Source organism: Lissotriton helveticus, chromosome 6, assembly GCF_964261635.1.
Source record: "Lissotriton helveticus chromosome 6, aLisHel1.1, whole genome shotgun sequence".
Taxonomy (NCBI): domain Eukaryota; kingdom Metazoa; phylum Chordata; class Amphibia; order Caudata; family Salamandridae; genus Lissotriton; species Lissotriton helveticus.
In genome coordinates this window covers 1,029,314,825-1,029,329,927 of record NC_136067.1, presented here as the reverse complement: position 1 = coordinate 1,029,329,927, position 15,103 = coordinate 1,029,314,825, and the positions used below count along the sequence as shown (strand labels likewise).

The 15,103-nt window shown below is 41.8% G+C and overlaps 1 protein-coding gene across 3 annotated transcripts in view; it reads left to right on the top strand.

Moving 5' to 3' along the window:
• The window catches only part of C6H6orf118 (chromosome 6 C6orf118 homolog), a 338,123-nt gene that overhangs the window by 76,653 nt on the left and 246,367 nt on the right, over positions 1–15,103 (top strand). The window lies entirely within an intron of this gene.

Below are 15,103 nucleotides of genomic sequence, written 5' to 3'. Positions count from 1 at the left end.
TGAATGTCTGGCACCATTTCTGCGGTGGATTATCCCTTCCAGTTAGGATGGTTTACCTTTCACAATATTTGCCGGAGTTACCTCTGCATCTTGGTGGAGGGGTGTGAAAAGCTGGGGCAGTTGCTAACAGCAGGACATCTGGGTGATGCACCGTTACATCGCAACTTTTACAACGGGAGGCTTTTACAACGGAACTTTTACAACGCAGGATCCATTACATCGGATGCCATTACAACGCATGGCATTACATAGCAGATGCTATTACAACGCATGGCATTACATCGTAAGTATAGGTAAGTATTTAATTTTTTTAATTTTATTAATATTAATTATAATTAAATATATTTATTTATGTTTTTTAATATTATTAAATTATTATTTATTATATTAAATAAAATAATTTTTAAAATAAGTACAGGTGTACAGGGGTGTTTTTAGGTTTCAGGGTAGGGTTTGGGTTTTGGGGTACAGGGGTGTTTTTAGGTTTCAGGGTAGGGTTTGGGTTTTGGGGTACAGGGGTGTTTTTAGGTTTCAGGGTAGGGTTTGGGTTTTGGGGTACAGGGGTGTTTTAGGGTTCAGGGTTGGGTTTGTGCTTAGGGCTAATTAAATTATATTTACCATTTATAAATTAATTAAAATATATTTATTAAATTAAATTAATTATATTATATTAATTACATTTTTTAATTAAATTAATTAAATTAAATTAAATATTTTAATTAATTTATTTTAATTATAATGTTTAAAAATATTTAAATTAAATTAATTTCATTATATTAATTAATTAAAATTAATTACAATTTTTATTAAAATTAAATTAAATAAATAGATTTAAATTTATTAAATTAAATTAATTACTATTTTAAAATGTATTTTAATTAAATTAATTAAATTAAATTAATTAAATTAACTTAATTACATTTTTTTTAAAAAAGATATACTTACCTATACTTACGATGTAATGCCATGCGTTGTAATAGCATCTGCTATGTAATGCCATGCGTTGTAATGGCATCCGATGTAATGGATCCTGCGTTGTAAAAATTCCGATGTAACGGAATGCGTTGTAAAAAACCGCGTTGTAGTGACACCAATCCGGACATCTGCACCATTTATCAGAGTGTAAAAAGTGCCTCTCTGCTTAAAAAGGCACAAATGGCAAATTCACTGGTTATATGGTGGATTTTCTGACACCCATTGCCTTAATTGTCCCAACCCAGTCAGTCAGTCAGTCAGTCAAATTACTTTATTCGGCTCTATTTGAGCCATAAAAGTGTGCATAAAATACAATTTATTACGTCCAATACAGATTTTGTATTTACTACGTATTCTATATGCTGTTAAAATATAATTTGAAAACATCATATATCATATCCCCATTGTCTAGGGATGGTGAATAAGCCAGATCTATCTCGTGATTCCTGATTTTCAGTGCTAACAATATCGGACGGAGGAATTGCCTTCTATGAGGAGTATAAAATGTGCAAAATAAAATAAAGTGCCAAGCACTTTGATAGGTAGAACCAGCGCAAGGACGGGGCATGTAAGGAGAACCACGTGCCTTGGGTAAGAAAAGCTGGCAGGAAATGTGTTGTTTTAAGACGTAACCTGGGCACAGGGGCGTGGCTTGCGCGCCGCTAAGGAATGGCGGATCGCACTTGAGCTCCGGGGCTTCGGAGGCTGACAAGGAAGTTTCCAACCCCCATAGGCGAGGGAGCATCTCTGAAGCCGGCGCTACAGACGTCGGAACATGCGGTGAGCAGCCTGTTGCATTGTCGCTGCTCCCGCGGCTCCGGTTAAGGATATTTTACTCGCGACGTCCTTCTCCTCAGCATCTTCGTGAGTGGCTGCCATTTTGTTTCCCGGTGGCGGCGCTCGCGTTCTCTCACCCCTTGCAGTGCCTCACATGATATTTCTGTGGAGGACAGTCATTGAAGAGGCTGTATATGCTACAATTTGCGCCAATGGCTACTTAAAGGAGATTTTTTTCATTTCAGACGCCTAACTACGAGTAAAATGGAACCTACAGCCAAGTAATGTATATATGTGCATTTTCAACGCTTCTTGGTGCAGTTTATCTCTTCTTCAGCTGCATTTTCCTTGCACATTCACTTAATGGTTGCCTGGTTACTGAGAATGTTTTGCGCATCTGATCCTTTACCTGAGGATGTGATACTGTGTCACTGAGATGTCTTTTATGCACAACCTGCTCCTCAAAATGGTGTCATCTTAGTATATTGAGTTCGGTTTTGTAGCTCAATGAGTGCTTGACCCTATACTGTACTCAATATTGTATTCCAGGGTGCTTTTCTGATCGTACGAAGTGTCTGGCCTTCTTTCAACGACTTTTATTCAAAGTGTGTGGTCTATTGAATTTTTACCTGGTTTTCTTCAATGGCTGATAACATGGGCCTTTCTCCCAAGCTCAAGGACTCGAAAGGTAACCTTAAGAGATCCAAGCAAAGGTCTCCTACTCCGGAGTTAACTCCGAAAGATACAGGCGTTACTCTGGACACTATTTTATCTCGTCTAAACGCTGTTCATGATATTGCGCAATTGACCAAAACTAACACTGACTTACTCCAAGTTGAAGTGGCAGCAATCAGAAATGACTTTATGGCCTTATCTCTTCGTGTTTCTGCTGCGGAATCACGGATAAGTGGTGTGGAGGATACTGCGCAACAGCACTCTAAATCAATGCAACAATTGGAACGCTCCATATCTGCGTTGAGGAGAGATCTTACGGAACAGGAAGATCAAAATCGCAGGAGCAATTTACGTATTTTTGGTCTGCCCGAGGACGCGGAAAAGTCGGCTCCATCACTGATTGACTTTTTATACCAATGGATTCCTTCTGTCCTACAGATTTCCTTTCAGAAAGATTTTGAAATTGAACGTGCGCAACGTGTTCCTACATTCCGGCCTAAATCTTCACCTCATCCTAGAACTGTGATTTTTAAACCTTTGCGTCATCAGCACTCTGAGCAAATTCTAGCTCAGATGAGGAAGATCAAGTCGGTCACTTGGGAGGGTCACAAGATTGCTATTTCCCAGGACTTTGCTGGAGACACTGTTATCAGAGGGAAAGGTTTTCTTAATCTACGACGAAGAGTACTTGACATCAACAATCCGTTCTCCTTTGCGGGTCCTTCAAGATTCCGCATAACTTTTAGAGGTCGTACTCAGATCTTCTATGAGCCCTCCGATCTTTCGACCTCCCTAGATAATCAGATGGAGTCCCAGATGGATTCTTCACCTTCTCCTGGACCCTCTGGTTCTTAAATTTTCTCTGACAGGTTTATTTTTTGTAACCTGCTTATTTCGTAAGATTTGAAGTTTGCCACTACTACGGTCTTTATTCTTCTTCCTATGATGCTGTTATATGATGGGCTTTTTGGCTGTCATGTTCTAACCTTTTTTTACCTCCAGGTTCTGTTTTTTATTTGTTTTCTCCTGCTAAGTTGTGTTTCGTTTTCCGCTTTGTTTATTATCTCTTTTTTCTCCCTCTGAGACCCTGTCAATATGTTTTCTACTTTTGGTGTTTCATTCCTTTTTCTGTTCCTGTGAATGTATTATAATGTGATGGTTGTGTATTATTGCTATTTTTGTAGGTTCTGTATAGAGTTTCTTCGGCTTTTCCTTTTTGACATACTTGTTGTCTGTAGTCTGTTGTGGTATCTTCACTGTGGCTCGATGCTTTTGAGTTAGTTCTTTCATTTTGTTGTTCCTGCTTGTTAATGTATTTACGTGCGTATAGTGTTTTTTACATTATTGGTCTTCTCTTTTAACTATTTCGTACATATAATATCTGTTTCTTTTTTCCGTCTATTTTACTTTGTTGCTTTGGTTCTGCGTTTATTGTTTTTATTCGTTGGTTGTTTTGGTTTACTATATTGATAAAATAAACTTTTTATGTCTTGTTAATTGTGTTAGATCTGTGAGAAATGAATTAATAAGTTTAAGGTTTTCATGATGTTTTGAAAAGTTTATATTTACTGACTTTCCATGCTATAATTGATTTATGACACCATCTTTGATGTTCTACATTATGAATCTGCTAATGTTTGTTTTACGCATTTATCCTGTGGTTTTTCCCATTGCTTGATACCTCCTGAATTCATCAGATTTGTTCTTCTCTTTTCTCTTTTTATTATTACAGTTCATATAATGTGTTTCTGCATTGTATTCGCAATTCGCTCTTATCAACTCTTTTAGCTCTTCCCCGGTATTTTCTTTAGCATATGGGGTAATGGCTTTCTCTATCTATTTCCCTTGTTGGCCTTTTTGTTTGCCTCTCCATGTTCCCCCCTCGTATGGATTTGGTCTCCAATAGACCTCCCCTGGTGGGTTTCTTTTCTCTTTTTTTCTATTTCTCTTTTTCCTCTTCTCCCTTCTCCTTTCTTTCCTTGGATCTCCTGCTGGTGCTTAACTTTTGTGGTGTCCTTGATTTTGTTTCATTTTTACTGTTTTGTAATTACTTTTTTGGGAATGTCTTTTCTATTATCAGTTACTTGTGCGTATTTTGTCTTTTTTTATGCTGGTTTTGAATGTTTTATCACTTAATGTGCGTGGTTTGAATCATCCGGTGAAAAGGGCAAAAAATTTAGATTATGGTAAACATCTCTCTGCTGACATATTGCTATTGCAAGAAACGAAAATCTCATACAAAGAAGCCTTACTTTTGAGGAAAGAGTGGGTCCTTGATGTTGCGTGCTCTGATGCTTTTGGTAAGAAGAATGGAGTGGTAACATTGATTTCTAAAAATTCAGGGTTGTCTGTGGTTACTGCGGAACATGATTCAGAAGGTAGGTGGTTGCTGACCCGACTGTCTAATGGTTCTCTTGATCTTTATGTTTTGAATATCTATGTACCCACTAGTGATGACCCATCTTTTTGGCGTTCTATTACTAAGAAACTATCAGATGTTCCTCATAGAGGTAATTTGATTGTCGGGGGGGACTTTAATCTCCCAATGGATCCTATTTTAGATAGAAACTCAGCGTTTAAATTCCGTCCTCCTAGAGCTCACAAACAGATGACTAATATGTGTTCCTCCGCTAATCTCCATGATTTGTGGCGACTGCATAACCCTACTGGTAGTGATTTTACTTTTTTTTCTTCTCCTTATTCTAGTTTCTCCCGTATTGATTATCTTTTAGTCCACTCAGCCCTGTTACAGTTTTCGTCGTCTCCACTCATTCATCCGATTCTTGTCTCTGATCATGCTGCGGTCTCTTTTTCTCTCCTCAATCTTGCGGATAAGAAAGAACCTCGTACTTGGAGGTTAAATTCGGAAATTTTGCATGATCATACTCAAGTTGAGGCACTAAATGAGGAAATTGATACTTTTTTCTCTGAGAATGAGAACTCGGTTGGCTCCCCGGTGACCTTATGGGATGCCTTTAAGTGTAGGCTTAGAGGACAAATTATTAAGCGAATGGAGAAGAGGAATGCTGATATTAGGAAGGATCTTGCTGATTTAGCAGATAATATTAAAACACAAGAATCTCTCTATCGACAATCTAAGGATACACAACTATTACAAACTATTAAGAACTTGAAACATTCCTACAATACTATTGTCACTAAAAGAGCTCACGTTCGGGTCCAAGCTCAGAAGTCTAAACGGTTACTTTTAAAAAACCGGGCAGGTAAGATTTTGGCAGCAACATTAAAGTTTCAGGAGTCCAATATTAAATCATCTTAGATATCTTGTATTACTGATAGTTCTGGTACCAAACAATGTCATACTAAGGACATTATTAAGGTCTTTCGTGACTATTATAGTAAATTATATACTCCTCATAACCAATCTTCGTTTGACCACTGTCAGAAATTTTTAAAAACAATCCCTATTCAGACTGTTTCAGATGCTGATTGTGTAAAATTGGGTAGTCTGATTACATCTGGGAGATCACCCATGCTATTAAATCCACTCGTGGGAAGGCTCCGGGGCCTGATGGGTTTCCCATCATGTTCTACAAGACTTTTCTCCCTTCTGTGGTTCCTCGCCTTTGATACTTTTATCTCATCGGGTGCGGTTTCGGGCTCAGCAGCGGAAGCCACAATTGTGGTAATTCCGAAAGAAGGTAAGGATCATTCGGACCCTAAGAATTTCCGTCCGATATCTCTTCTTAACATGGAAGCGAAAATTTTTACCAAGATTTTGGCCAAATGTTTGGAATCTTATATTCCGCTCCTTATTCATCCATCACAGACTGGTTTTGTTAAAGGTTGTTTGGCTAGAGATAATATCCGCACCTTTTGTCATATCATAGGGAAAGCAAAACTATCAACTCTTCCGGCGGCAGCTCTTGCCCTCGATACCGAGAAGGCTTTTGATAAGGTCTCCTGGCCTTTTTTACATGCTGTTCTTTGTGCGCACAATCCTGGTGATTCCTTTATTAAAATGGTAATGTCTTTATATGCACATCCTAAGGCAAATATTAGAGTTGATGGTGCTACATCCTCTTACTTTAATCTTTGTCAAGGCACTAGACAAGGGTGCCCTCTGTCCCCTCTTTTGTTTTAATTATCTATTGACCTGCTTCTTCGGCTAATTTTTCTTAATCCAGATATTAAAGGTTGTCAATTTGGCTCACATTGTATCAAAACAGCTGCCTATGCAGATGATGTTCTTATTTTTTCTGATGACATAGCTACAGCTATTCCAGCTATTTCTGATACTATTAATCGTTTTTCTAGTGCCTTGGGGTATACTCTTAATATAGACAAAACAGAGATGTCCCCTCTTAATGCTTATTGTTTTCCAGCCCATATGGGGAATGCTGGCTTTAAATGGCAATCAAAGCAGATTAAATATTTAGGAATATGGTTTCGCAGTACTTTATATGACACAGTTGCTTTTAATGAAGCTCAAACCTTGCTCAAGATTCGTCAACTTTTGGATGCGTGGTCTCCTAAATATATTTCATGGTGGGGATGTCTTCAAACCTTAAAAATGATGATAACGCCTATTATCAATTTTGTGTCATCTATGCTTCCTATTCGGCTATCTTCCTCTTTTTTTCACGACTTAGATACCCTCACTTCTAAGTTCCTCTGGAGTGATAAGAGGGCCAGAATAACTTATAAATCTCTGAGGAAACCCTATGATATGGGTGGATGTAATTTTCCTGTTTGGGATAGATATCAGGTTGCTTTCCTAGCCTCACAAGGGGCTTTGTGGTTCTCTTCAGATCCTCGTCATACACTGTCCTGGGTCTTGATTGAGCAAGAACTATCTTTTCCTTTGCCCCCCTCCTCTTTCTTGACTACGTCTACTTTGTCTATTCCTGTTTCTCGAGCTATTATTTTGGACACCATTGCAGAGGTTAAAACTATTGATAGGAAAGTGTCTACTCCTATACATAAATCTAGGTGGTCCTCTCTTTGGCGCAACTCCAAAATTAAAATTGATATTGATTCCAATGTATTTACATATTGGGCTAATAAAGGAATTACATTGGTTCATCATCTTTATGACTCTAATAATGATCCATTATCTTTTTATTTCTTAGCTCAGCGGTTTTCTCTTACTAATTTAGACTTTTATACTATTTTAAAAATCTAAGTTGCTCTCACTAAGGTACGCCTTGATCCAGTTTCTCCTACTGTTTCTCTTTTGCTAATGTGGCTCAGATCTGGGCATGTGGCTTCTAAGATCTATACATTTTTATCTTCCAATCCACCTGTGCTAACTACCGTTACTCAACAGAAATGGTCACATCATTTTGACCATGATCTTACTAATCATATCTCCTCAGACACTTGCCAGTTGATTGGGAGACTTTCTCTTCACCATAAGATTGCCCCTTCTTTAATTCAATCTACATTTTTTCTCTCAATTTACTACACTGGACTCCAGTGCGCTTACATTCGCTTAATCTTAAAGATGATGATCTTTGTTGGAGTTGTGGCTTAGCTGTGGGTACCTATCCTCATATGTTTTTTGAGTGTTCCCCACTCCAGCCTTTTTGGGATTTGGTTCATAAACATCTTATGTTAATATTTAAGATTCAATTTCAGCTCTCTTTTATCATAATTCTGTTCGATCCATGGGCATCACCCATTCCATTACCATTGGAATCTGTGGACATGCAGTTATTAGATCTGTTATTAACAATTGCAGTGAAGATTGTCCTTACGGAATGGAAATCATTTAGTTCCATTTCTTATCATACATGGTGGGCTTGGGTATCTTTTTTACGAGGAGCACATACCTCTGTAGAACAGGGTCATCTCACCCCTTCTATCTCTAGTGGTGTTTGGAGAACTTTGGATGAATACATGGACTTGGCATCAAAGGGGTTGGTTAAACAATTTCCCTTTGTGTCGTCTCTTTGATTTCTTTTTTTCTTTCTTTTTGTAGTGCTGCAGAAGATCCCTCCTCCCTCCCCCTTGCCTCCCCTTCCCCCTCACTCTCCTTTTTTTGCCTTCCTTATTCCTACTTTTCTTATTCTTCTTTCTTCTTTTCTCTTTTTCCTTAATCAATTCTTATCAAAGTGATACATCTGATTTTTTATTATGGTTCCTCGAATATTGTTTCTCTTTTGTAACACATTTATGAAATTATTCATTAGAACTGTACATGACATAGTTACATCCATGCTTTTGCATTTCTTTTCATCACTTTTTTATTGTATTTAATATTTATATGCCTTTTTGGAAACTAATAAAATATTGAACAAAAAAAATAAATAAAAAAAAGACGTACCCTGGGCAGCAAAAATGTTTGCCTCTCATATAGACTTAACTGTAAATAAAGTGCAGGCTGTGCTTGGGGTTGGTGGTATAACTCTACCTGTTCAAGAGGGATATATCACCAGGAATGTGTGTCTGAGAATAATGATTAAAAAGTGTATTGATTCTTTGTGTGAAACATTAATAAGGGTATCTGGGTTAGAGAAATACTCAGGAGTGCCCATCTTTAAAAAGGTAGATTTTATATGCTTGAGCCAGGGAATTTCTAGGCAGTTATCTGGATGTATGCAGTCTCTCAGTACTTCTCTGCAAAATTGGGCTTCTGGGTTTTTTCTGATTCTTGCCCACAACAGTAAAGGTTGTAATTATATAAATATATTTCTAAGTAACCCAGCCCAACTTCCTTATGACAGAATGATACAGAGGTACATTGCGGCACTGCCAACAATCTCCTAATAAATTTGTTTTCTACTTTTTGCATCATTTTGCAGTTTATATATCCCCAGACACCAGCACCAAAAGAAACAACAGACATACATTTACTTCTAAACACATGAAGCAATTCCTTAGTTGACTCATGCCCTATTCTTTTAGAGAATCTAAAAACAGCTTCTGTAGACCCTTGAAATTGTGTTGCTCTAATACTCAGTAAAAACCTTCAAATAAAATCCATATCAAAAGGCACACCCAAGTACTAAAAGTGGATTTTTCCCCTAATTTCTTCCCCTCCTAACATAAACTTCCTTGTCTTAGCTTTTTTGTGCCACAATTCATAACAAATTATTTGCTGTGATTGGTTTTGAGTCCTAGATCAGTCATAAATGAATTAAAAGCATCAAGGAGAGACTGGAGTCCATTTGCTGTTCTCACTATGAGAACAGCATCGTCCGCATATAGGAGAACTGGCATTTGACTTGAGTTGGCCCTCAGAATATCCTCCCCCTTCTTACACAAATACTCACCCAACCCATTAATATTAAGTAAGAAGAGGAATGGTGCCAACGTACACCCCTGTCTTACCCCAACAGTGGAGGGAAATTCTTCTGTTAGTTCACCATTCCTATTATAACAGACTCTCACTTGTGTCTAGCTGGGGAGCCTAGTGAGGAGCATAATAATGGTTCTTCCAATCTCCATTTTGGCATGAGTGCCCATAATTTGGAGCGATCCACTGTGTTAAACGATTCAGAAAAGGGGGTGGTGATGAACAGAGTGTCTGAATTAAACAGACCACTCTTACCCAGTCCAAAGATCAGGGCTTGATCCATCACCGTTATTTAGCTCACAGCCCCATCCCAGCTCAGAACCTGGCTATATGCAAATTAGTCTGTCCCTGGCCCAGTGCGTCATGGGAACAGGGCAGACCAAACTACCAAGCCAATTCTTCACCAGAAAGGAGACAAGCTACCGGGGACCGGTTTCTGGCATTTCAGCCTCTTCGGCCCGGCTTGCTTGAATCCTGATGGAGCAGTGAGCAAGGGACTCATGTCTGAGTATACCCTGCCACACCTATAGTGGCCAAAAACGATTCAGAAAAGGGGGTGGTGATGAACAGAGTGTCTGAATTAAGCAGACCACTCTTACCCAGTCCAAAGATCAGGGCTTGATCCATCACCGTTATTTAGCTCACAGCCCCATCCCAGCTCAGAACCTGGCTATATGCAAATTAGTCTGTCCATGGCCCAGTGCATCATGGGAACAGGGCAGACCAAACTACCAAGCCAATTCTTCACCAGAAAGGAGACAAGCTACCGGGGACCGGTTTCTGGCATTTCAGCCTCTTCGGCCCGGCTTGCTTGAATCCTGATGGAGCAGTGAGCAAGGGACTCATGTCTGAGTATACCCTGCCACACCTATAGTGGCCAAAAACGATTCAGAAAAGGGGGTGGTGATGAACAGAGTGTCTGAATTAAGCAGACCACTCTTACCCAGTCCAAAGATCAGGGCTTGATCCATCACCGTTATTTAGCTCACAGCCCCATCCCAGCTCAGAACCTGGCTATATGCAAATTAGTCTGTCCCTGGCCCAGTGCATCATGGGAACAGGGCAGACCAAACTACCAAGCCAATTCTTCACCAGAAAGGAGACAAGCTACCGGGGACCGGTTTCTGGCATTTCAGCCTCTTCGGCCCGGCTTGCTTGAATCCTGATGGAGCAGTGAGCAAGGGACTCATGTCTGAGTATACCCTGCCACACCTATAGTGGCCAAAAACGATTCAGAAAAGGGGGTGGTGATGAACAGAGTGTCTGAATTAAGCAGACCACTCTTACCCAGTCCAAAGATCAGGGCTTGATCCATCACCGTTATTTAGCTCACAGCCCCATCCCAGCTCAGAACCTGGCTATATGCAAATTAGTCTGTCCCTGGCCCAGTGCATCATGGGAACAGGGCAGACCAAACTACCAAGCCAATTCTTCACCAGAAAGGAGACAAGCTACCGGGGACCGGTTTCTGGCATTTCAGCCTCTTCGGCCCGGCTTGCTTGAATCCTGATGGAGCAGTGAGCAAGGGACTCATGTCTGAGTATACCCTGCCACACCTATAGTGGCCAAAAACGATTCAGAAAAGGGGGTGGTGATGAACAGAGTGTCTGAATTAAGCAGACCACTCTTACCCAGTCCAAAGATCAGGGCTTGATCCATCACCGTTATTTAGCTCACAGCCCCATCCCAGCTCAGAACCTGGCTATATGCAAATTAGTCTGTCCCTGGCCCAGTGCATCATGGGAACAGGGCAGACCAAACTACCAAGCCAATTCTTCACCAGAGAGGAGACAAGCTACCGGGGACCGGTTTCTGGCATTTCAGCCTCTTCGGCCCGGCTTGCTTGAATCCTGATGGAGCAGTGAGCAAGGGACTCATGTCTGAGTATACCCTGCCACACCTATAGTGGCCAAAAACGATTCAGAAAAGGGGGTGGTGATGAACAGAGTGTCTGAATTAAGCAGACCACTCTTACCCAGTCCAAAGATCAGGGCTTGATCCATCACCGTTATTTAGCTCACAGCCCCATCCCAGCTCAGAACCTGGCTATATGCAAATTAGTCTGTCCCTGGCCCAGTGCATCATGGGAACAGGGCAGACCAAACTACCAAGCCAATTCTTCACCAGAAAGGAGACAAGCTACCGGGGACCGGTTTCTGGCATTTCAGCCTCTTCGGCCCGGCTTGCTTGAATCCTGATGGAGCAGTGAGCAAGGGACTCATGTCTGAGTATACCCTGCCACACCTATAGTGGCCAAAAACGATTCAGAAAAGGGGGTGGTGATGAACAGAGTGTCTGAATTAAGCAGACCACTCTTACCCAGTCCAAAGATCAGGGCTTGATCCATCACCGTTATTTAGCTCACAGCCCCATCCCAGCTCAGAACCTGGCTATATGCAAATTAGTCTGTCCCTGGCCCAGTGCATCATGGGAACAGGGCAGACCAAACTACCAAGCCAATTCTTCACCAGAAAGGAGACAAGCTACCGGGGACCGGTTTCTGGCATTTCAGCCTCTTCGGCCCGGCTTGCTTGAATCCTGATGGAGCAGTGAGCAAGGGACTCATGTCTGAGTATACCCTGCCACACCTATAGTGGCCAAAAACGATTCAGAAAAGGGGTGGTGATGAACAGAGTGTCTGAATTAAGCAGACCACTCTTACCCAGTCCAAAGATCAGGGCTTGATCCATCACCGTTATTTAGCTCACAGCCCCATCCCAGCTCAGAACCTGGCTATATGCAAATTAGTCTGTCCCTGGCCCAGTGCATCATGGGAACAGGGCAGACCAAACTACCAAGCCAATTCTTCACCAGAAAGGAGACAAGCTACCGGGGACCGGTTTCTGGCATTTCAGCCTCTTCGGCCCGGCTTGCTTGAATCCTGATGGAGCAGTGAGCAAGGGACTCATGTCTGAGTATACCCTGCCACACCTATAGTGGCCAAAACCGATTCAGAAAAGGGGGTGGTGATGAACAGAGTGTCTGAATTAAGCAGACCACTCTTACCCAGTCCAAAGATCAGGGCTTGATCCATCACCGTTATTTAGCTCACAGCCCCATCCCAGCTCAGAACCTGGCTATATGCAAATTAGTCTGTCCCTGGCCCAGTGCATCATGGGAACAGGGCAGACCAAACTACCAAGCCAATTCTTCACCAGAAAGGAGACAAGCTACCGGGGACCGGTCCATCACCACCCCTTGTTGTAAATTATTTTGTCCACCCTAAGCGTGGAAGGGTATACTCAGATGTGAGTCCCTTGCTCATTGCACCATCAGGATTCAAGCAAGCCGGGCCGAAGACGCCTGAAATGGCAGAAACCGGTCCCCGGAAGCTTGTTTCCTTCCCAGTGTAAGAATTGGCTTTTGTAGTCTGGTCTGCCCTGTTCCCATGATGCACTGGGCCAGGGACAGACTAATTTGCATACAGCCAGGTTCTGAAACTGGGATGGTGCAATGAGCTAAAAAACGGTGTTGGATCTAGCCCTGATCTCTTGACTGGGTGAGAGTACTCTGCTTAATTCAGAGACTCTGTCCATCACCAGCCCTTGTTGTAAACCACTGTGTTAAAGGCGCATGTTAAATCCATAAAGGCTAGTTAAACACAGTCTTTTTTTCATCTTTGTATATTTTTGGATTATTGAAGAGAGTTTAGGGTCTGTTTTGCTGTTCTAAACCTGGACAGACCCAAGCTGAAATCTGACAAAATGACAATGCTTGGGACTCTGTAGCCCCTTATTCCAGTTTGGCCAGAATGACCCTACCCAGAATCTTCACTGTACTGTCAAGGAGGGAGATGGGGCAGTAACAGTGTGGTTGGCTCTTATCCCCCTTTTTGAAAATCGGCACGATAATAGCTTCCTGCCAGTCGTTGACTAGGGGTCCTACTATTCCACTTCTTATGACATTAGTTATTATCCAGGCACAGAATTGTTAAAAATGCTTTTAGAGGTCCAGTAGTACCTAATGGGGCCCGAGCTTTCGCAGAGTGAATTCTCGCTATAGCTAAAGCAACGTCTTCTACCTGGATTGAGTGGCTCTGAGCCAGGGCTGTACTCGTATCAAGAGGGGCGACTGAGTCCAAGTTAGAAATCTGAGGGGTGTGACAGAATATTTTCTAAAAATTATTTACCCAATCTGCGGCTGGTATAATTGTCTCTAGCTTAGTCGATTCATCCCCCAAAAAGTTGCGGAATTTAAAACATGCCAGAATGTTCCGGGATCTCTTGCCTTACATGCAATTTTTAAATCTTCCCAAGCCTTTTCTCTTAATTCCAGCTTCCTTTTTTTTTATTAATCTTTTTATTATTTTAAGAGAAGAAAAAAGAAATAGACATATCCGGTGCCATGGATACATGCAGAATAGATGGGTGAACAGGGAATAATAACAGGATAGACGTGGAGCAACAAAGGAATCCCTGAGATGCCTGCGCTAATGAATTCGAAATACGACTTGCAACAGTACAATCGATAAACAGTTTAAATGCAGACTCTCAAGACCTTCCCACCCATAAAACCATAAATGCAAAGATTCATGACAGTCAGATATTAGAATGTAAAAACACAAAATCAGGATATTTCGACAATATTTAGTGTAAAGAAAAACTAAAAAAAGGAGATCGAAAAAAAGGAAAAACCATATGAGCGATAACAAAAAGAAAACAATAAACCCATCCCCCCACCCTGCACCCCTGCAACGGCTATCGCCTAACCCCCCAAGCATTGTGCCTGTCGCCCCAACTAACTAAGGGGCCGATTATGATGGCGGACGGACCTTAGTCCGTCCGCCACCATAGAGTAGGAGGGACCGTCCGCAGGTGCAGCGGCGGTCCCTCCATGCAGATTAGGATGTGACCGCCAGGGTGGCGGTCACATCCTCTATTTTTAACATTGCGGCGGGTGCAGCTTCAAGCTGCACCCGCCGCAATGGTAAAAATGCATGCACGGCATTTGCGTGCACAAAGCGGCAGGCATCGTGCGGTGCCTGCCGCTTTGTTCACGCAAATGCAGGGGGGTACCATATGTGCACCCCCCACCCCCCCTTCACCCAGGCACCCGCAACAGGCCCCCGAAGTGAAGGTCCGTATGCTTTTCCACGGCAGAAAAGCCGCCGTGGAAAAGCATACTTTCTACTCCATCATAATATGGCTGGCGGTGTCTGATAGACACCGCCAGCCATGTTAATGCTTTTCCGCCGCGGTCGGAAGGCGACCGCGGCGGAAAAGCGGTGGACAGATTCAAAGACCCACCAGCCATCCTAATTTGGCGGTGGGTCTTTAAAGCATTGGCGGCGGTTTTCCCGCATTCTTCGGGCCGGCGGAGGCTTCCGCCGGCCCGGAGGATGCGGGAAATCCGCGATCCTAATGAGCCCCTAAGTTCTAAAAGAAGAAAAGAGAGAGACTGTGGGGGAGGGCATTT